The sequence below is a fragment of the Nomascus leucogenys genome, chromosome 9 (assembly GCF_006542625.1).
Source record: "Nomascus leucogenys isolate Asia chromosome 9, Asia_NLE_v1, whole genome shotgun sequence".
NCBI lineage: Eukaryota > Metazoa > Chordata > Mammalia > Primates > Hylobatidae > Nomascus > Nomascus leucogenys.
Window position 1 is genome coordinate 56,921,270 of NC_044389.1, and position 24,608 is coordinate 56,945,877.

At 38.1% G+C, this 24,608-nt stretch overlaps 1 protein-coding gene across 3 annotated transcripts in view; it reads left to right on the forward strand.

The window, feature by feature from the left end:
* Positions 1–2,145: 2,145 nt before the first annotated feature.
* Positions 2,146–24,608, forward strand: part of MTHFD2L (methylenetetrahydrofolate dehydrogenase (NADP+ dependent) 2 like) — a 181,039-nt gene continuing 158,576 nt past the window's right edge. For 2 of the 3 annotated variants that reach the window (XM_030818984.1, XM_030818985.1), the window contains exons 1-2: positions 2,146–2,296; positions 4,293–4,370. The gene's annotated coding sequence lies outside the window, so the exon portion shown is untranslated. Of the gene's footprint in view, positions 2,297–4,290; positions 4,371–24,608 lie in introns of those variants that run through there. The other variant, XM_030818986.1, reaches the window with a different exon arrangement.

The following is a 24,608-nucleotide window of genomic DNA, read 5'->3' on the forward strand; positions in this document are numbered from 1 at the left end:
AAAAGTATGTTTGAGACAACTTCAAATCTCCACACATTCTGGATTAAAGTCAAGGTGGAATATCCTGAGATTGCCACAAAGGTACTGAAAATCCTGCTTCTATTTCCAGTATCCTATCTTTGTGAAGCAGGGTTTTCTGTAGTGACGGCAACCAAAATGAGATTATGGAGTAGACTGGACATAAGCAATACACTTCAGGTGTCACTGCCTCCCATCACCTGCACATGGGACTATTTAGTTGCAGGAAAACAAGCTCAGGGCTCCCACTGATTCTACATTATGGTGAGTTGTATAATTATTTAATTATATATTACAATGTAATAATAATAGAAATAAAGTATACAATAAATGTAAATGTGCTTGAATTATCCCTAAAGCATCCCCTTACCCCAATCCACAGACAAATAGTCTTCTATGAAATTGGTCCCTGGTGCCAAAAAGGTTGGGAACCATTGCATGTGAGGACACAATGAGAAGGCAACTGTCAGCCTGGCGTGGTGGCTCACGCTTGTAATCTCAGCACTTTGGGAGGCCGAGGTGGGCGGATCACGAGGTCAGGAGATCGAGACCATGGTGAAACCCCGTCTCTACTAAAAATACAAAAAATTAGCCGGGCCTGGTGGCGGGTGCCTGTAGTCCCAGCTACTCGGAGAGGCTGAGGCAGGAGAATGACGTGAACCCGGGAGGCGGAGCTTGCAGTGAGCAGAGATTGCGCCACTGCACTCCAGCCTGGGCGACAGAGACAGACTCCATCTCAAAAAAAAAAAAAAAAAAAAAAAGAGAAGGCAACTGTCCTCAAGCCAAGGAGAGAGTCCTCAGAAAAAATCAAACCTGTTGAAACCTTGATCTTGGACTTCCAGCCTCTAGGACAGTGAGAAAATAAATTCCTGTTGTGTAAGCCACCCAGTCTGTGGCATTTTGTTACGGCAGCCCTAGCAAACTAATATATCCAGCAATTCTTTTTTTTTCTAGGACATAAACATATTTTAATGTCCTACTTCCTGGGAGAAATCCTTTTAATTATTTTTGTCTATTTGCAAATAGGGGTTGTATTCCAAACTGTAGTCTACCATAAAGAACTACCTGAGGCTGGGTAATTTATAAGGAAAAGGGGTTTAATTGACGCACAGTTCTGCAGGCTGTACAGGAAGCATGGCTGGAAAGCCACAGGAAACTTATAATCATGGTAGGTGAAGGGGAAACAAGCACATCTTCACATGGTGACAGGAGAGAGACAGAGCGAATGGGGAAGTGCCACACACTTTCACACCATCACATCTCATGATAACTCACTATCATGAGAAGAGCAATGGGGAAATCCATCCACATGATTTAATTACCTCGCACCTGGTACCTCCCCCAACACTGGGAATTACAATTCAACATGGGATTTGGGTGGGAACACAGAGCCAAACCATATCAGAGATATATTATAATAAAATGTACTGAGAGGTACACAACAGCACCCTGGAATATTGCTGCCAAAAATGGACCTAATCATAAGGAAACATCAGATAAATTCAAACTGAGGAACTGTTCCAGAATAAAGAAGACTAAAGCAACATGACAACTAAATGCAATACTTGAACCTGCATTGGATCCTGAAACAGTTTTATCTATCTATCCATCCATTTATCCACCCATCAAGGTAAAGGATATTATTGGGATAATTGTCATAATTTGAGTAAAATCTACAGATTAGGTATTAGCATTGCATTGCCATTAATTTCCTAGTTTTGATAGTTGTATTCTGCTTTTATAAGAGAATTTTCTTGTTCTTAGGAAATACTGGATAATCTGGGCCAAAAAATTCTGGAATTCTTTAGATTCTTCTTTCAACTTTTCTATATAAGTTTTAAGTTTATTTCAAAGTATAAATGCTATAAAATTAGGAATTCAAATAAAAATAATCAAATTCAGAGGTGTGTACATTTAACAAAATAGTTACACTGAATCAGGTTAAATTTTAAGCATGCTGAAAATTTGCTGAGGCCTGGGAGTGTTTGTTTCTGTCAGGGTTAGTTTCAAAGTGCATAGTGGCATATTGAATTTTGTGTAATTTCCAGTAACATAGTGCAAGGATGAGTATCCACACACATTTAGTGTTGCAATAATATAAAAATCCTCAGGAGCACTCCAGCCAGCACAACAAGTCCCCAGGGACAGCTAAGCACTCCAGCATCTAGGGGCGATGGGAAACTGGAAAGAAACAATCCAGTGTAAATATGACTTCCAAGCTGGCTGTTGCTCTACTGCTCTCTTGGCAGTTGCATGCTTTCTATAGCACTGTGTGAAGGTAGGCTCATCTTTCTAATCAATAGAGTTTTCTTTTGTCTAAATATGATTCTCCGAAAGCAAGGCTATCCAAAATGCTTTGAGATTTGCTTATTAAAACAAAAAAATCCCCATTTGCATTCATTTGATGTTGTCATGAGTACAAAATAACTTTTGTGGGCCTTAGACATTTTTACCTTTGTGGGACTCTTCAGCCATCATAGTATCAATACTTAAATTTTTTTTATGTAACTTAAAATACTTCAACATTTTTTCTGTTTTAGGTAAAATTTAGGGGATTTTTATGGGCCCTAAAAATTTCTTTATTTCTGTTGTGAGAAAAAATAACACTTTCTTAGACTCTAAAATTTCATGTTTTTCTTCCAACTTTAAAGGCAATTAAAACAATTTCATGGGCTTCTAAAATTATTGTGGGCCCTAGGCACTATGCCTACTGTCCCTAATGCATAAGTCAGCCCTAATTTGCGTTAAATTTGGAATTATTTAGGTTCTATCTCTAGACCTCTCAGAAAAGTGTAATATTTGCATTGATGTAGACATTTAGTTGCTAAAATTCACAACTTGTCCTATAACACATATTATATTCACTATATATAATTATATTCATTTATAATTTATATTATATTCCATTGGGGGCCACAGTTGGTTAATATTGCCTATTAAAATTGAACTAGGTAGCCATGTATTTTCACTCAGTGTTCTACTGACAAAGGCTTAGACAGTAATCATTTTCTGCCTGCTTTGAAGACTTTGGTGGGCCCTAGACCATCTTAAGATCCTGCTGTATAACAAATAGTGTGTTTTTAGCATGTGTTTTCTGTATTTGCTTTTTTGTTTCATCAGCATTAGAAGTTTTTCTTAAAAAAATACAAGACATCTCTGTAAAATAGTCATGTTTCTGTTCATTCTTTCTGAAGGTGATATATCTGTTGATAAGATCATTTTTTATCTCCTATAAATAGCATTATAACATCATGAAGAATACTGCAAAATCAAATAGAAGAATGGCCATATGGATATAAAATACTAATTTTAATAAATTTATAGTTTTATATATTTATATATACTTATATATTAGTATTTATATTGATATTCAAAATAGTGAGAATCATTTTGAAAGAAAGGAAATTAATTTCAAGGGTTGGTCTAAAATTAGTCTTTCTATTTGTAGCAACCTGTTTCGTTAAGACATTTCCCATGGTCCTAAAAATCATCATATTCAAATTTAAAGGGTATCTAGCAGCCCTTTGATGAAAGCGGTCCTTACTTCCTTGCTATGTTCACTGCTTCCATTGTGCCAGGTATTAGTACAGTACCACAATGCCAGTGCATAAGGACACATTTTATACCTTTGCATACCAAATTTATTAAAGAACTCAGAATTATTTAGAGTGGATTATATTATAAAAATTAAGAAATCATGTAAGTACTTTCAAAAGTTCTTAGTTATTTTGCTTCTGTACATGTAGACTGTTTAGGTGCTGAGAGTACAGTGGTAAATAGAACAGCAAAAAAAAAAAATTCTGTCTTTACAAATAACATGGTACTGACATCTGGTTAGTTTTAGCTATTGTGTCTCCCTTGCTTCTGAATTCCAGAGCAATACTTTTATTTTTTGATATAAGCAATTTCTAAAACACATTGTGGGGAGGTAGATAATCTGACATTTTGCAGAGTTAAAGTAATTAGAGAAGCACAAGAAAATTTCTAAAATGATAACTAAATTTGAAATAGGAATTAGCATGAGTGAAGCAACTCCAGGTACACGTTGATTAACCCAAGTAATATGACTCCAGGTATCCTGGGAATTCCTTTCACTGTGAAAGCTGGCCTTTGGAAAAGTAAGTGGGGTTCCTGAAGCTCCCAGAAAATTGTGAAAAAATCCTGTTGGGATCATTTCCATTTACCACTGAGCCAAATGACCATGATTTCCAATTGCAAAGGGATATCTAAAACCAGATAAGTAATTTACCTAAGTAGTCTTTTTCTCTCTTTAGTGTGAAGCTTATTCATGAAGAGACCTCTGCCTGAACACACAGCAAATGTAAGAAGGTTGTGCAGATAGTCTGAAGGAGGTGAGTTAATTTTTCCCAATTTCTTGAATTTCTCAAATTTCATTTGTCATGAAACTAATAGGAAAGATTCACAAATGTCAGTTTAAGAGTTTTACATAATGGAATCTCACTTTTATTCATTTTTTTGCTTCTATTTAAAAGCTTTTTTTTCAATGATAGAAAAAATACTAGCGATAGTAATTTGCTTTTTTAATAATTGAAAATGTAGAGCAATATAGCAAACCTCAAAGACTATTGATTTCTCAAAACAAAAGCATAACAAAATTTGTTTATTCTCTTTTAATTTATGGTTTTAAAAATTTTACTTGTATTTAGAAATAAAGAAAAATGAATAAGAAAAAATTAAAGAGCATTCTTCCATGGTTTCCAAGAATTTCTTATTAAACATGTTAACAAAACTTGAAGTGAATAAAAGTTAGAGCTGTAGCCTATGCTATTGGATACCCATCCATTTCATTTGATCTGCACCACTTCATTGCTCACTGTTTCGTCTTCCAAGGGCTTTCTCTGGTTACCAGCATCCACTATACTAGCAAGGCCCAGGTTGGAAATATTGGAAAATTAATGGCCTTGGGCGCAGCCTTTAACTAATGACCCACTAAATCAGTGTACTGTAAGTCCTCACTTAACCTCATCAATAGATTCTTGGAAACTGTGACTTTAAATGAAATGAATAACAAAACAGATTTTATTATAAACTAATTGAAAGAAATAAAACAAGTTTCTAAGGCATATTTCTGGTCACAAAACATCATCAAACTTCTAAATACAGATCAAAATAATTCTAATATTAAACATTGAAGTATGTGAACTATATATACATTTCAGAAAGATTAATAAAAACAAGATAATTACTCAATTTTTGGTGATTCTGTGAGTGACAAAGGTCATAGTAGTGGTGGGTGATGTGGGGAGGGGTGTTTACTCCTTATCCTAGTGAGGAGTAAACATGAGTCTTCCAATATCCACACCTTGCTGTCCATCATCAAACCTCTTTAAAATGTCTAGTTTTGTTTCTAATGTCACACTTTTTCTCTGGTGTGTGTGTGTGTGTGGCCGTAGACGTAAGAGGTGGATACTGCAACTTTAAAGTTTATTACAACAAAGTCAGGGAACGAATATGTAAGAAGCACTCTCTACCAGTATATAATTCAAAAACAAACATAACAAATATGGTGTCCTCCCTGAGCTTATACTACATCTTTTATTGTCATGTACTTGTATGATTATTGTATACTTTATATTTTTTTATTTTTTCATTAATACATAATAGATGTACATATTTTGGGGATACGTGTGATAATCTGATACATTCATGATATGGTTTGGCTGTTTCCCCATCCAAATCTCATCTTGAATTTCAGTTCCCATAATCCCCATATGTCAAGGGAGGGACCCGGTGGGAGGTAATTGAATCATGGGGGCGATTTCCCCCATGTTGTTCTCCTGATAGTGAATGAGTTCTCATGAGGTCTGATGGTTTTACAAGAGGCTTCCCCTTTGACTTGGCACTCATTCTCTGTCCTGCTGCTCCCTGAAGAGCTGCATTCTGCCATGATTGTAAGTTTCCTGAGGCCTCCCCGGCCCTGCCGAACTGTGAGTCAATTATGCCTCTTTTCTTTATAAATTACTCAGTTTGGGGCAGTTTTTTATAGCAGTGTGAGACTGAATTAATACAATCAAATCAGGGTAATTGGGATGTACATCACCCTAAATACTTTTCTTTGCGCTAGGAACACTTGAATTATTCTTTTCTAGCTATTTTGAAACGTACAATAGATTGACTTACCCTACTGAACTACAGAACACAATGTCTTATTTCTTTCAATTAACTGTATACTTGTACTTACTATTCAATCTCTGTTCTTCCTCCTCACTCCCAACAATTCTTGGCCTTGGTAACCATCAATCTACTCTCTATCGTCATGATAACTACTTTTGTGTCTCCCACATATGAGTGAGAATAGGCCATGTTTGTCTCTCTGTGCTTGGCTTATTCACTTAACATAATGACCTCCAGTTCCATCTATGTTGCTGCAAATGACAGGATTGCATTAGTTGTTGTGGCTGATAAATATTCCATTATGTATGTATACCACAGTTTCTTTACACACTCATCCATTGATGGACACTTAGGTTGATTACATATTTTGGCTGTTATGAATAATGCTACAATAAACATGGGATTGCAGATATCTCTTTGATATATTGATTTTCTTTATTTTGGATATATACCCAGTAGTTAATTGCTGGGTCATGTGTAGTTCTATTTTTAGTTTTTGGAGGAACCTCCATACCGTTTTTCATAGTGGTCATTTTAATTTACATTCCCACCAACATGTATGAGGGTTCCCCTTTCTCTCCATCCTCACCAGCATCTGTTATTACCTGTCATTTTGATAAAGGCCATTGTAAGTGGGGTAAGATGATATCTCACTGTGGTATGGATTTGCATTTTTCTGGTGACTAGTGATGTTGAGTATTTTTTTCATGTAACTGTTGGCCATTTGTATGCCTTCACTTGAGAAATCTGTTGCCCATTTTAAAATCAGATTATTTTGTTTTGTGCTATTGAATTGCTGGAGCTCCTTGTATATTCTGGTTACTAATACTTGTGAAATGGATAGTTTGTAAAAATTTTCTCCCATTCTGACTTTCTCTTTAGTGATTGTTTTCCTTGCTGTGCAGAAGCTTTTTAGCTTGATGTAATCTCAATTGTCAATTTTTGTTCTTGTTGCCTGTGCTTTGCCCAGACCAATGTCCTGGAATGTTTCCCCAATGTTTTCTTCTAGTAGCTTCATAGTTTCAGGTCTTAGATTTAAGTCTTTAATTCATTTTGATTAAATTTTTGTATATCCTGAGACATAGGGGTCTAATTTCACTCTATGCATATGGTTATCCAGTTTTCCCAGCACCATTTATTAAAGAGACTGCCCTTCCCCCATTGTCTGTTCTTGGTGTTTTTGTAAAAACTGACTTGGCTATCAATGTGTTTACTGATATCTGGGTTCTCTATTCTATTCCATTGGTGTACATGTCTGTTTTTCTACCAACCATGCTAAATTGGCTACCATACCTTTGTAGTATGTTTTAAAGTTGAATAGTGTGATGCTTCCAGCTTTGTGTTTTTTACTCAGGATTGCTTTGGCTATTCAGGGAATTTTTTAGTGTGTGGTTCTATATAAATTTGAGGATTTCTTTCTATTTATGAGAAGAAAGTCAGAATTTTGACAAGGATTGCATTGAATCTCTAAATTGCTTGTCATTCTTGAAGGCAGCATGTACTTGGGTCTTGTTTCTTTACCCATTCAGCACCTCCATAACTTTTAATTGGAGAATTGAGACCATTTGTATTCAGAACTATCATTGACAAGAAAGGAGTTACTGCTGACAATTTGTTTCCTGTTTTCTGGTTGTTCTGAGAGTCTTCTCTTCCTTTATTACCATCTTCCTTAGTGGTTAAGTGATTTTCTCTGATAGTAAGCTTTTAATTCATTGTTTTTTATTTTTACTGTAATATTATAGGTTTTGCATTGTGGTTACCTTGAGGCTTACAATAAACATATTTTAAATATAACAAGTTATTTTAAAGAGATGACAACTTAGAGCACAAATAAAATATAAATAAAAGAGAAAACTAAAAACCAAAACTGTTCACAAGGATATTCAGGACTTGAACTCAGCTCTGGATCAAGCAGACCTAATAGACATCTGCAGAACTCTCCACCCAAAATCAACAGAATATACATTCTTCTCAGCCCCACATCATCCTTATTCTAAAATTGACCACATAATTGGAATCAAAACACTCTTCAGCAAATGCAAAAGAACAGTAATCACAACAAACAGACTCTCGGACCACAGTGCAATCAAATTAGAACTCAGGATTAAGAAACTCACTCCAAACCACACAACTACATGGAAACTGAACAACCTGCTCCTGAATAACTAAATGAAATAAAGGCATAAATAAATAAGTTATTTAAAACCAATTAGAAGAAAGACAGACACAACATACCAGAATCTCTGGGACACAGCTAAAGAAGTGTTTAGAGGAAAATTTATAGCACTAAATGCCCACAGGAGAAAGTGGGAAAGATCTAAAATCGACACCCTAACATTACAATTAAAAGAACTAGAGAAGAAACAGCAAACAAATTCAAAAGCTAGCAGAAGACAAGAAATAACTAAGATCAGAATAGAACTGAAGGAGACAGAGACACAAAAAACCCTTCAAAAAAATGAATGAATCCTGGAGCTGTTTTTTTGAAATGATTAACAAAATAGATAGACCACTAGCCTGACTAATAAAGAAAAAAGAAAGAAGAATCAAATAGACACAATAGAAAATGACCAAGGGGATATCACCACTGATCCCACAGAAATACAAACTACCATCAGAGAATACTATAAACACCTCTACACAAATAAAATAGAAAATCTAGAAGAAATGGACAAATTCTTGGACACATACACCCTCCCAAGACTAAACCAGGAAGAAGTCGAATCCCTGAATAGACCAATAACAAGTTCTGAAATTGAGGCAGTAATTAATAGCCTACCAACCAAGAAAAGCCCAGGACCAGACAAATTCACAGCCGAATTCTGCCAGAGGTACAAAGAGGAGATGGTACCATTCCTTCTGAAACTATTCCAAACAATAGAAAAAGAGAGACTCCTCCCTAACTCATTTTATGAGGTCATCATCACCCTGATACCGAAACCTGGCAGAGACACAACAAAAAAAAGAAAACTTCAGGCCAATATCCCTGATGAACATTGATGTGAAAATCCTCAATAAAATACTGGCAAACCTAATCCAGCAGCACATGGAAAAGCTTATCCACCATGATCATGTCAGCTTCATTCCTGAGATGCAAGGCTGGTTCAACATATGCAAAACAATAAACGTAATTCATCACATAAACAGAACCAATGACAAAGACCACATGATTATCTCAATAGATGCAGAAAAGGCCTTCAATAAAATTCTGCACCCCTTCCTGCTAAAAACTCTCAATAAACTAGGTCTTGATGGAACAAATTTAAAAACAATAAGAGCTATTTATGACAAACCCACAGCCAATATCATACTGATTGGGCAAAAGCTGGAAGCATTCCCTTCGAAAACCGGCACAACACAAGGATGCCCTCTCTCACCACTCCTATTCAACATAGTATTGGAAGTTCTGGCCAGGGTAATCAGGCAAGAGAAAGAAATAAAGTGTATTCAAATAGGAATAGAGGAAGTCAAATTGTCTCTGTTTGCAGGTGACATGATTATATATTTAGAAAACCCCATCATATCAGCCCAAAATCTCCTTAAGCTTTATCAGCAACTTCAGCAAAGTCTCAGGATACAAAATCAATGTGCGAAAATCACAAGCATTCCCATACCCCAATAATAGACAAACAGAGAACTAAATCCTGAGTGAACTCCCATTCACAATTGCTACAAAGAGAATAAAAAACAAAGGAATACAACTTACAAGGGATGTGAAGGACCCTTCAAGAAGAACTACAAACCACTGCTCAAGGAAATAAGAGAGGACACAAACAAATGGAAAAACATTCTATGCTCATGGATAGGAAGAATCAATATTGTGAAAAAGGCCATACTGCCCAAAGTAATTTATAGATTTAATGGTATCCCATTAAGGTACCATTGACTTTCTTCACGGAATTAGAAAAAACTACTTTAAATTTCATGTGGAAACAAAAAAGAGCCCATATAGCCCAGACAATCCTAAACAAACAAAAATGCTGGAAGCATCATGCTACCTGACTTCAAACTATACTACAAGGCCACAGTAATCAAAACAGCATGGTACTGGTAACAAAACAGATATATAGACCAATGGAACAGAACATAGGCCTCAGAAATAACACCACTCATCTACAACCATCTGATCTTTGACAAACGATAAAAATAAGCAACAGGGAAAGGATTCCTTATTTAATAAGTGGTGTTAGGAAAACTGGCTAGCCATATGCAGAAAACTGAAACTGGACCCCTTCCTTACACCTTAAACAAAAATTAACTCAAGATGGATTAAATAGTTAAACATAAGGCCTAAAGCTATAAATACCCAAGAAGAAAACCTAGGCAGCACCATTCAGGACATAAGCATGGGCAAAGTCTTCATGACTAAAACACCAAAAGCAATGGCAACAAAAGCCACAATTGACAAATGGGATCTAATTAAACTAAGGAGCTTCTGCACAGCAAAAGAAACTATCATCAGAGTGAACAGGCAACCTACAGAATGAGAGAAAAATTTTGCAATCTATCCATCTGACAAAGGGCTAATATCCAGAATCTACAAAGAACTTAAACAAATATACAGGAAAAACAAACAAACAAGCCCATCAAAAAGTGGGTGAAGGATGTGAACAGACACTTCTTAAAAGAAGACATTTATATGGCCAAAAAACATATATAAAAAGAAAGCTCATTATCACTGGTCATTAGAGAAATGCAAATCAAAACCACAATGAGATACCATCTCACGCCAGTTAGAATGGCAATCATTAAAAAGTCAGGAAAAAACAGATGCTGAAGAGGAAGTGGAGAAATACGGATGCTTTTACATTGTTGGTGGGCGAATAAATTAGTTCAGCCATTATGGAAGACAATGTGGCGATTCCTCAAGGATCTAGAACCGGAAATACCATTTGACCAGCAATCTCATTACTAGATATATACCCAAAGGATTATAAATCATTCTACTATAATGACACATGCACAGGTATGTTTCTTGCAGCCCTATAGCAATAGCAAAGGCGTCAAACCAACCCAAATGCTCATCAATGATAGACTGGATAAAGAAAATGTGGCACATATACACCATGGAATACTATGCAGCCATAAAAAAGGATGAGTTCACATCCTTTGCAGAGACATGGGTGAAGCTGGAAACCATCATTCTCAGTAAACTAACACAAGAACAGAAAACCAAACACCACATGTTCTCACTCATAAGTGGAAGTTGAACAATGAGAACACATGGACACAGGGAGGGGAACATCACACACCAGGATCTGTCAGAGGGTGGGGCGCTAAGGGAGGGATAGCATTAGGAGAAGTACCTAATGTAGATGACGGGTTGATGGGTGCAGCAAACCACCATGGCACATGTATACCTATGTAACAAGCCTGCACATTCTGCACATGTATCTCAGAACTTAAGGTATAATAACAATGAAAAAAATGCTCTACACTTTAACTCCACACCTCCCACAAACACTTTGAATTTTTATTATATCAGTTTGCATATTTAAAAAATACCTATTTTGAACAGATTGTTGTCGCTATTATTGTTTTTGATAAGATTTGTCTTTATAAGCTTCTTACTAGAGTTATGCTTGGATTGCACACCACAATTAAATTACTGGCATATTCTGGGGTTGTGTTCATACTTAATTTTACCAGTGGGATTTATAACTTGAAACGTTTTCTTTTAGTTAGTATACTAATATGTTAGCATTTTTTAATTTCAGGTTGAAGAATTCCCTTCAGCATTTCTTGCAAGATGAGTCTCGTAATGGTGAATTCTCTTAGCTTTTGTCTGTGAAAGACAATTTCTCTTTCTTAATGCTGCCCTGTTTCCTTCTGGCCTACATGGTTTCCATTGTGAAATCTGTTGCCGGATGAACTGGAGTTGCTTTGTTATTTTACTCTTTTGCTGCTTTCCGGATCTTCTCTTTGTCTTTGATATTTGAAAGTTCAATTATTATATGCCTTGGTTAGTGTTACTTGGGTTGAATCTGTTTGGTGTTCCCTAACCTTTCTATATCTAGATATTTCTGTCTTTCATGAGTTTTGGAAAGTGCTCTGTTATTATTTTTCAGGATAAGCTTTTCTCCCCTTGCTCTTGCTCAGCTCCCCCTTAAACACCAATAATTTTTAGATTTGGTCTTTTGAGGTAATTTTCTATATCTTAATAGGTGGCCTTCATTTCTTTTTATTGTTTTTTTCTTTTCTTTCTTTGGACTGTATTTTCTTAATAGCCAGTCTTTGAGCTCACTGATTGTTTTCTCTAACCCATTCTGTTATTGAGATCCTCTAAAGAGTGTTTCAATTCAGCAAATGTGGTTCTCCGTTCCAAGATTTCTGTTTCATTTTTAAATTATTATTTCAATTTTCTTGTTAAATTTCTCTGATAAGTATCTGAATTGTTTTTCTATGTTGTCTTGTAGGTCACTGAGTTTCCTTAAAATTGCTATTTTGAATTCTTAGTTATAAAGTTCACATATTGGTTTTCTAATCCCAAAATGGCAGCATAGAAGCAAGCTTGCTTCTCTCCCCTCCACCAGAAACCAAAAAGAAATACACAGCAGCAAGATCTTCACCAGCAGCAACCCAGAGATCCTGTATGAGGATGAGACAGTTCCTGTAGCTACAGAGAAGTGGAAAAATTCTGAGCAGATGGTAGGAGAACCAGATTCTACATCCATGGGTCCTCTTCCCTGCATTCCACCAGGCATTAGCAGCATGAAAAATCTGCCCTCAACTCATGGTTTCTGCACTGAAAAACGTGAAATTGAGATTGTCAACCAGCTTTGCCATCTTCTTCGGTTTCCTGCCAGGAGACCTGCCTTGGCCTTAAACCACAGGTAGCACTGTGACTGCCTGGGGGGAGAAATGTCCGTGAAAGCTGGCAAAGACAAATAGGGAAGCCAGGACTACCATCCTCAGCCGTAAAAACTCCTTGTAACTTGACCAAAGGAAGTGCCAAATCAGTAGAAATCATGTAGCAAGTATGTTCCACAAGTCCCCTGGGAACACACCCGCGGCCGGCCTTCCCACAGTGCTAGGGTAATCCCTTTAGACCTCCTCCTTATGGGACAGGCGGTGCTCTGGCCAGTTACAAAACTCAAGGTAAACATAGGCTTATGGCGCCACCTAGAGCCGAAAACAAGGCAGCAAGCTAGCAGTGAAGATTCATTAAGCAACTGTATTCAATAAAAACCAAATCAAACTAGACAGAAAAAGCTGGACTAAATAACTAATTATTAATACAAATACATAGATGTATACCCACAAGAAACAACAGCAAACATAGAACCATAACCTTCTAGACAAAGCAAAGGTCCAGCGACTGACCCTCCTGAGAAGGCGATTTGTGAACTCTGACCAAGAATTCGAAACAGCTGTTTTAAGGAAACTTTGTTATCTCTAAGATAACACAGAAAAGCAACTCAGATATTTATCAGAGAAATTTAACAAGGAAATTGAAATAATAATAAACAGAAATCTTGTAACTAAGAACTACATTCGCTGAACTAAGAAACTCTTCAGGGGATCTCAACCACAGAATAGGTCAAGCAGAGAAGACAATCAATGCGCTCAAAGACTGGCTGTTAAAAAATACACAGAGGAGAGAAAAGAAAAAAGAATGAAAATGAGAGAAGGCCACTTACAAGATACAGAAAATTACCTCAAAGACAAAATCATTTTTAAATTATTGATGTTCAAGAGAGAGCAGGGCAGGAGCAAGGATAGAAAGCTTATTTAAAGAAATAATAAGAGAATACTTTCCAAAACATGAGAAAGATATAAATATTCAGGTACAGGAAGGCCTTAGAGCATCACGTTAGTCAAATAAGACTAATGAAGGTATTTACTAATCAAACTGTCAAAGATCAAGCATAAAGATAAAATTGTAATGGCAGCAAGAGAAAAGAAGCAAGCAGCATATAAAGGAGCTCCAAACCATCTTTAGCCAGAATAAGAAAAAAAGAGAGAAGACCCAAATAAATAAAAGTAGGAACAAAAATGGATACATGACAACTGAGACCTCAGAAATACTAAGAATCATTAGAAAAAATTAGGAACTATTACATGCCAGCAAATTGGAAAATATAGAAGAAATGGATAAACTCCTGGACACATGCAACCTACCAATATTGAACCATCAATAAATAGAAAACCTCAATAAACCAATAATAAGTTATGAAATCAAAGCCATAATAAAAAGTCTCCCATCAAAGAAAAGCTCAGGGCCTGATAACTTCACTGCTAAGTTCTACCAAACATTTAAAGAACTAATACCAATTCTATTCAAATACTTCAAAACGATTAAAGAGGAGAGAGGGAATACTTTCAAACTCATTCTACAAGGTGAGTGTTACTGTGATACCAAAACCAGACAAGGACACATTTTTTTTTTAAAAAAAAAAAAGAAGCTAGAGGCAAATATCACTGGTGAACACAGATGTAAAAATCCTCAGCAAAATACTCATTTACCATTGTCAAGTAGAATTCATTCCAGAGATACAGGATAGTTCAACATATGCAAATCAATACATGTTATACACGACGTTAACAGAATCGAGAACAAGAATCATATAATTATTTCAATAGATGCCATAAAGGTAAAGGCATTTGATAAAATTCAACATTCCTTTATGATAAAAATCCTCAACAAACTGGGCACAGAAGAAACATACCTGAAAATAATAAAAGCCATCTATGACAAACCCATAGCTAACATCACACTTAACTGGGAAAAATTGAAGGCTTTTCCTCTAAAGGCTAGACCAAGACAAGAACGCCCACTTTCACTATTATTTTGGTGTTATTCAATATAATACTGGAAGTCCTGGCCAGAGCAATTAGATAAGAAAAAGAAATGAAGGAAAACCAAATTGGAAAGATAGAAGTCAAATTAGCTTTGCTCGTCTTATATGTAGAAAAACCTAAAGACTGTACCAAAAAGAAAACTGTTATAACTCATACAGGAATTTAGTAAAGTTGTAGGATACAAAATCAATGTACAAAAATTAGTAGTGTTTCTACACACCAAGACTGATCTAGCCAAAAATGAAATCAAGAAGGCAATCTCATTTAAAACTACAAAGAATATGCAATACCTGGGAATCAATTTAACCGAAGATGTGAAAGACCTACACAAGAAAAACTATAAAACTCTGGTGAAAGAAATAGAAGAAAGCACCAAAAAATTGGAAAAATATTCTCCACTCATGGATTGGAAGACTTAATTTTGTTAAAATGACAATACTACCCCAAGCAATTTCCAGATTCACTGCAATCCCCATCAAAATTCCAATGACATTCTTCACAGAAATGTTTTAAAAATCTGAAATTCATATGGAACTGCAAAAGATCCTAAATAGCCAAAGCAATCCTGAACAGAAAGAACAAAGCTGTAAACATCACACTACCTGACTTCAAATCTATTACAAAGCTATAGTAACCAAAACAGTATGGTACTGGCATAAAAATAGACACATAGATAAATAAAACAGAATAATAATCTGGAAATAAATCCATGCATTTGCAGCCAATTCATCCTCAGCAAAGGCATTAAGAACTTAAAATGGGGAAAGGTCAGCCTTTCCAATAGGTGGCGCTGAGAAAATTGGATAACTATATGCAGAAGAATGAAACTAGACCCCTATCTCTCACCATACACAAAAATTAAATCAAAATGAATTAAAGACTTGAATCTAAGACCTAAAACCATGAACTACTAGAATAAAACTCTGAGGAAATACTTCAGGACAATGATCTGGACAAAGATTTCTTGTGTAACCTCTAAAGCACAGGCAACCAAAGCAAAAATAGACAATTGGGATTACATCAAACTATAAAACTTTTGAATAGCAAAGGAAACAATCAACAGAGTGAAGAAACAACCCAGAATGGGAAAAAACAATTGCAAGCTATTTATCTGACAAGGGATTAATAACTAGAGTATATAAAAAGCTCAAACAATTCAATAGGAAAAAAATTGAAACCTTAATTTAAAACTGGACAAAATATCTGAATAGACACTTCTCAAAAGGAGATATACAAATGACTAACAGCTATATTAAAGTAATGCTCAACAGTACTATATATCAGAGAAATGCAAATTAAAACCACAATGAGTATCATCTCATCCCAGTTAAAATGGCTTGTATCAAAAAGATAGATAATAACAGATGCCAGCAAGTATGTGGAGAAAGGGGAATTCTCATACACAGTTGGTGGGAATTGGCACAGCCAGTACAGAAGATTGTATAGAGGTTCTTCAAAAAACTGAGAATAGAACTACCGTATGATCTAGCTATTTCACTACTGGGTATATATATTTAAAAAATCAATGTATCAAGAAGATATCTGCATTCCCATGTTTGCTGCAGCATTATTCACAATAGGCAAAATATAGAATCAATTTAAGTGCCCATAAATGGAGGAATGGATAAAGAAAATGTGGTACATATACACAATGGAATATTACTCAATCGTAAGACGTATGAAAGCCTGTCATTTGCAGCAACATGGATGGAACTTGAGGTCACTATGTTAAGAGAAATAAGCCAAGCACAAACAAACAAATATGGCATGTTCTTATTCTTGTGTGGGAGCTAAAAAAAGTGGATATCATGAAGACACAGACTGATGGTTACCAGAGACCAAGAATGGCAGTGGGAATGAGGGAAATAAGAGAGGGGGGTAAAATAATATAAATATATTTATTACCAATGAGCTTTACACTTAAAAATGGTAAATTTTATACATAAATTATATATATATACACACACGCACACTTTTTTATTTTAAGAAAAATAAATACATAAGTAAATTCAGCCTTACCTTTCAAAAAAAGGTTGACATATCTCTGTCTTGTTAGGGTTAGACAATGGTTCCTTGCTTTGTCTGTTTGGGTTGGTCATGGCTCCTCCTTTGCTATTATTTCTTTTCGATGTACATCTATGTCTTTGTATTGAAGGATCAATTATTCCAGTCTTCTCTGTCTGGCTTTGTTACAGGCGGGTCTTTGTTCTTAGAGCTCCCAAGATGTGGCAGGCAGCTCCCAAGATGGGGGCGGGCCACTCACAATATGGCTGCAAACCTTTTGTCCTCTGACCTGGGGTTCTTGGCCTCACGGATTCCAAGGAATGGAACCTTGGGCCATGTGGTGAGTGTTATAACTCATTAGAAGCCGTGGGTCGTGGTAGAGAACTGTGGAACCCAGCGACTAGTGTTCAGCTCAATTAGGAGGAACCTGGGCACTTAACCATGCAGGAACAATGGTGAACCTTTAGCCCGATCCAGAGCAGCAATGGGAACCTCACTGGATCAGGAGCGCAGCAGACACCCTGCCAGATCCAGAGGAGTGGAAGTCAACGGAGGGTCTGGGAGGGCAGCGAACAGCAATGGTGGATGGTGAGCGAAAGCTCAGCTCATGTGTAAGAAACACGGACCAGAAGAGTGTGCAGTAGCAAGATTTAATAGAGTGAAAACAGAGCTCCCATTGTATGGGAGGGGACCCAAAGCGGGTTGCCGCTCCCTGCTCAAATGCCTGGGTTTATATCCCAATCATTGTCCCTCCCTCTGTGCTCTCAGGCGATGTATGATTTGACTATTTCTTTACCTCCTACTTTAGCCGAATTTGTATTTTAGTGAGCCCTCTTTACTACCTGATTGGTTGTGTGTCCGGAATTGGTGGGTTCTTGGTCTCACTGACTTCAAGAATGAAGCTTCGGACCCTCACGGTGAGTGTTACAGCTCTTAAGGTGGCGTGTCTGAAGTTTGTTCCTTCTGATGTTCCGATGTGTTCAGAGTTTCTTCCTTCTGGTGGGTTCATGGTCTTTCTGGCTCAGGAGTGAAGCTGCAGACCTTCGCGGTGAGTGTTACAGCTCATAAAAGCAGTGTGGACCCAAAGAGTGAGCAGTAGCAAGACTTATTGCAAACAGAGAAAGAACAAAGCTTCCACAGTGTAGAACGGGGCCCGAGTGGGTTGCCGCTGCTGGCTCGGGCAGCCTGCTTTTATTCTCTCATCGGGCCCCACCCACATCCTGCTGATTGGTAGAGCCCAGTGGTCTGTTTTGACAGGCGCTGATTGGTGCGTTTACAATCCCTGAGCTAGACATAAAGGTTCTCCACGTCCCCATCAGATCAGTTAGATACAGAGTGTTGACACAAAGTTCTCCAAGGCCCCACCAGAGCAGCTACAGAGTGTCGATTGGTGCATTCACAAACCCTGAGCTAGACACAGGGTGCTGATTGGTGTGTTTACAAACCTTGAGCTAGATACAGAGTGCCGATTGGTATATTTACAATCCCTGAGCTAGACATAAAGGTTTTCCAAGGCCCCACCAGAGTAGCTAGATACACAGTGTCGATTGGTGCATTCACAGACCCTGAGCTAGACACAGAGTGCTGATTGGTGTATTTACAATCCCTGCGCTAGACATAAAGGTTCTCCACATCTCCACCAGACTCAGGAGCCCAGCTGGCTTCACCCAGTGGATCCTGACCGGGGCTGCAGGTGGAGCTGCCTGCCAGTCCCGTGCGGTGCACTCGCACTCCTCAGCCCTTGGGCAGTGGATGGGACTGGGCGCTGTGGAGCAGGGGGTGGCGCTAGTCGGGGAGGCTTGGGCCACACAGGAGCCCCTGGAGGGGGTGGGAGGCTCAGGCATGGCGGGCTGCAGGTCTTGAGCCCTGCCCCACGGGAAGGCAGCTAAGGTCCCGTGAGAAATCAAGTGCAGCGCTGGTGGGCTGGCACTGCTGGGGTACCCAGTACGCCCTCCGCAGCCGCTGGCCCGGGTCCTAAGCCCCTCATTGCCCGGGGCGGCAGGGCCGGCCGACTGCTCCCAGTGCGTGGGCCCGCCAAGCCCACGCCCACCCGGAACTCCAGCTGGTCCGCAAGCGCCGCACGCAGCCCCGGTTCCCGCTGGCACCTCTCGCTCCACACCTCCCTGCAAGCTGAGGGAGTGGGCTCCGGCCTTGGCCAGCCCAGAAATGGGCTCCCACAGTGCAGCGGTGGGCTGAAGGGCCCCTCAAGTGCCACCGAACTGGGAGCCCAGGCAGAGGAGGCGCTGAGAGCGAGTGAGGGCTGTGTGAACTGCCAGCATGCTGTCACCTCTCAGTTGGGTGTGAGCTGAGTTATAAGCCCCGTGTTTAAAGGTAGGTGCAGTCACCTTCCCCAGCCAGGCTTAGGAATTCTTAGTTGGCCTAGGAAATCCAGCTAGTCCTGTCTTTCAGCTTGTTTTGGTGTTTATTGGGTATGTTTGCATAAAGAGTCTTTGTAATTTACCTGTTGAATTTCTTATTTGCTTTTCCACTAGGTCACTTTCTCCTATTTGGCACTAGAATGTGTCTGAAGCCCAGGTTTGCCCTAGCTCTAGAAAAGGATTAGGAGGACCTGGGGAGGTCCCAAAGGTGATATCCTAGGGGATGGCTAGTGGGGATTCATAAGGAGGGAACCTGTGGATGGTACTTCTTAGAGCATTGTGCTGATGAACATCCACTCTGATTTGGCATCTCCTTTGGCCAAGTCGCACAGCAGAGTATCCAGGGCTAGGGATGGTAGTGCTGCCTTCTCCGTTTGTGTCTGGCTGTCCTCAGGGGTATTTCTCCCTTCAGGCACTTGTGATGCTTCCTGTGGGTTGAAGCAGGAACTGATCTCCTGCCAGAGAGCCCAAGATGGTGGAAAAGCTGGTAGTCCACCTCCATCTCACTCTTCCCACGAGTTGGGGGAAATGTTCCACAAACTTGGTTCCAGGCAGACTGGAAACTTGAGTCTCTTACTGTCTGGTCAAAGTTTACTTTACTTCTTTGTGGCCCTGGGAACTAAGTCATTCTCATATTTGAATTCTGGGATATTGTTGGTGATAAAGCACTGCTTTTGCTGCACTCCCCCAATTTTGACATGTTCTCTTTTAATTTTCCTTTGGGTCAAAAATAGTTTCTAATTTCTCTTTTCATATCTTTTTCATTTCCTAGATTAGTAAAAGTTTGTTGTCATTTTTAGGTATAAAATTAAACTTCCTTTCTCAGAATCTTGGATATACCACTTACTAGATTTGTAACTTAGGCCAAGTTCCTTAATGTCTTTGAAGTTCAGTTTTACTACAGGTAAAATGGTAATAAGGGACTCTATCTTCCAGAGCAATTAAGGAGATTAAATGAAGTAATCAACCAGATGTGGTGGCTCATGCCCATAATTCTAACACTTTAGGAGGCCCAGGTGGGTGGATGGATTGAGCTCAGGAGTTTGAGACCAGCCTGGGCAACATCTACAAAAAATAAAAAAAAAAATAGCTGACATGGTGGCACATGCCTGTAGTCCCAGCTACTCAGGAGGCAGAGGTGGGAGAGTCACCTGAGCTCAGGCAAGTCAAGACTGTAGTGAGCCATAATTGTGCCACTACACTCCAGCCTGGGCAACAGAGTGAGATCCTGTCTCAAAAAAGAAAAATATAGAAGATAAAAAAATGAAGTAATCTATGTAAAGCACATAGAAAAGTGTCTGGCATAAAGCAAACCCACAGAAACTGCTATTATTATTGGTAATTTTATTAGTTTTAACTTTATGTAATTAATTAACTCAATCCACACAAATACTCCTGTATTTTTAGTATTTAAATTATTTTAATTTTCTCAATTATATATTTTTCACTTTGTGCACACCTTTTTCATGTTGTGCATTATTCATTTAGGCTATACTAAGAAAAAAGGCAATATAATTCAAGGGCATTGTATTAGTCCATTCTCACACTGCTATAAGGACATACCAGAGACTGGGTAATTTATAAAGGAAAGAGGTTTAATTGACTCACAGTTCCACAGGGCCGGGGAGGCCTCAGGAAACTGACAATCATGACAGAAGGGGAAGCAAAAGCGTCCTACTTCACATGGCAGCAGGAAGAAGAATGAGTGCCCAGTGAAGGGGGAAGCCCCTTATAAAACCATCAGCTCTCATGAAGCTAACTCACTATCATGAGAACAGGATGGGGGAAACTGCCCCCACAATTCAATTATCTCTTCCTGGTTCCTCCCACAAAACATGGGGATTATGGGAATGACAAAATGAGATTTGAGTGGGAACGCAGCCAAACCATATCAGGCATGAAGATATTTGTGGGTTTTTAAATTTACATTGTTAGATTACCTTACCAAATATGACAGTACTCATATTCTCAAATTTTATGCTAGTTTTTATGATATTTTATGAATATACTTAGCGTAGCTTGTTTTTGCCCTAACTTCAAGGATGAAAGCAAAACTTCATTATGTGACAAATTTTCTCATCTTATTAGGGTACTTTGCTGGTGCTCTAGGTAATAACTGAAATACGGCGTTTTCAAGAAGGCCAAAGTTGCTCAGCCAGAATCGAGATAATTGGCTTAAGCAGGGTTGATTACTATTATAGAAAGGATTAGAGCTAAATAATTATTCACAGAATAACATGAGATAACAGATGAAGTAGTAGTCCAAGCAAAATTCACATTCAAAGGCTGAGGTACGAATGCTAGAGAAAGTCAGGCCTGCTGTCAAATGTGAGTTCTCACATTCAGTGTGTCACTAGATTCTATTGCTCTTACCTCCTTAATGAGTTTAATCTGTCTCCTCCTTGCCATCCACAGTGACATAGCCTTAGTTCTGACACTTATTGTTTCTCGCTTTGATTACTAAAACAGTCTTCTAAGCCTCCAAGGTCTCCGCCTTCCTTTAGTCCATTTACTCATTCATTCATTGAGAAGCACTGACTCGACACAAAATTTCTGGCTCTACTCTCTTGTCACTCACTTGACCTCAAGTAAATTACCTAACCTTTTAGTGTTTTAGTTTCCTCATCCATAAAATAGGAGTAATAATTTCTGAAATAATATTATTTTTGTAACTAAAAGAGACCAAGAAGCTTTAGGACAAGTTCAAGATTTCATGGAGCAGAAGGAAATAAGGCTGCCCATAAAAAGAACTTGGAGGACAGTGGAAAAAAAGAACAAAGTTGTTTTATGGGATTATCCCATCCATTATAGCTTAATTAGGAAAGCAGTTACACAGTTAAAGAAATATGTAATGAAATGATGTGTGTTGGGTTTCATTATGAAAAAAATCAACTTAGATGTGAAATGAAATATGTAAACAGGAGAGTCTCAGCTTGAGCCTAAGCTGGGTTCACATTAGAATTCAGGTATGTCTAAAATTCATGGAGTCTCTGCATAAAGAACCAAAGATTCTCCTATGAAAAACTCACTGTAATATCCCAAAAGGCTGAACTGGGTGAGGAAGTGAGGTCATTAGCTAAGAATGTTTGATTGGAGAGCATAGCTGCACTACAAAATTTCCTTGAAGTCTTATGTTTTACCTTTAAAAATATCCCAAATTTTACACATTTTAAAAAATGCCAGTTAATGTTATGAGCTGAATATTTGTGTTCCCCCAAAATTCATATATTGAAATCTAATCCTTAATTGAAGTGGGGACTTTGGGAGGTAATTAGGCTATGAGAGTGGAGCTCTCATAAATAGGATTAGTTTCCCTCTAAGAACAGACCAGTGAGCTAGCTTGTCCTCTTTCCACTATGTGAGAATACAACAAGAAGTGAGAAGTCTGTAACCTAGAAGAGGGCTCTCACCAGAGCCTAACTATGCTGGCACCCTGACTTCAGATTTTCAGCCTTTAGAACTGAGAAGTAAATGCTTGTTTTTTAAGCCACCCAGTCTGTCATAATTTGTTTTAGCAGCACCAACTAAGACATTTAATATTTTAAAATATTTACTATGAAATAATTGACGTGTATTATGGGAAACTGATGTATCAAGATAACGGACATGCTTATTCCATGGCTCCAAGTACCTCCTTGCACATTTCTGCAATCCCCACATGCACTCCAGTTTTAGAAGCAATTACATGGTCCTGCAGAGTGGGAGAGCCAAGAGGCTTGTTCAAGGTACTATTCAAGGATAATGGGTCAGTCTTAGACAAAAACAAAACAAAACAAAACTAAACTAAACAAAACCTGAATCTCAGTAAAGATTCTTAGTAGATTCTTGGTAGACTCTGCCACTCAAGTAATCTTTCTGTTCCAACCAACGACAGAAGTCTTACAAACTTAAAGAGTATCAATACCTGAAAGAGGTGTTGGTCTGAAATCACCAATGATCATGGAGGATGGATGCATGGGTTACTGGTTCTAGCAGCTTTTGTATGGTGTCAGGGATTAAGGTGGTGATAGGAGATGATGTCTTTGGTGTAGATGTCCACACTATCTATATATTACCAGCATTAAGGACCTCTTCAAATACCAAACAAAAACAAAAACAAACAAACAAACAAAAAACAAAAAAAAAAGCATCAACAGGGGGTATCACAGTAAGTTGGAAAAGAATGCAGGAAAAATTATGGGAGCTTAATGGTGACCAATAGGAGTTGGAAAGCATATGTGCCCCGATTCCTCACAGCCTTCAGAACCATCTGGCTAGAATTTGAGTGTAGAATGGAGTTTTCATATGGCTGGTGACAGTGAAGCCAAAGAAATATACTCTTTGAGAAAAATATTTGTGACCTTATTCTTTTTGTCTAGGCTGGTGCAGCATGGAAACACAGATTTGAGCTCATTACTCCAGTTTTCGCGCTGAGTTTGGAAAGGTCCTAGAGGGTCTGTGGAAATGTCTCAGGGGCCATGGATGGAAGGTGCAGAAGACTAAACAGGCACGGTCCCCTGGAACGCATGTCAGCCAAAGCAGCTCCATTTTCTATTTTCCTACTTTCCTTTTATACACTTGAAGTCAGATTTTTCATGTCAAATTTGGCTTGAAAAATGAATTTTGCTGCTTAGAAAAGAAAATCATTTAAAAGTTATAATACTAGAACATTGGTAAGAAAATGGATAGAGAAGAAATTTTTTAGGTTGTGGAAAATAAGATAAGCAAGAGGAGAGTCAAAAATTTTGAGCCCCAGAAGAATATCTTAAGATTGTTTTGTGCTCAATAATATATAATTTATGAGAAGAAAGAGAAAAGCATTATGTTCAGATAGGATAAGGAGAAACATTTATATGAATATATTTTTAAACTTCTAGTATGTAATTCCAGAGCCAAGTTAGAAGCTGTGCCTAGAATTTTGTTTTTGAGTATAGAATGAAATGAGAAGGTAGCAATTGGAAAAGACTAAATCTAAGAATCATTCCTGGAGACATATGGCAGAATAAGCTGGCAATATGCCATGAGTACATGTATTTGTGTATACTGCTCTGTATCCTGCCACTATGCTAAACTATCAATAAATCTGCTGTCCTTATCTGCCTTCCTCAGTACATAAGATTTTTTATTCTCTCCGGTTGCTTTTAAGAATTGTTAGACGGCCGGGTGCAGTGGCTCAAGCCTGTAATCCCAGCATTTTGGGAGGCTGAGGCAGGTGGATCACCTGAGGTCAGGAGTTCGAGACCAGCCTGACCAATATGGTGAAACCCTGTCTCTACTAAAAATGCAAAAATT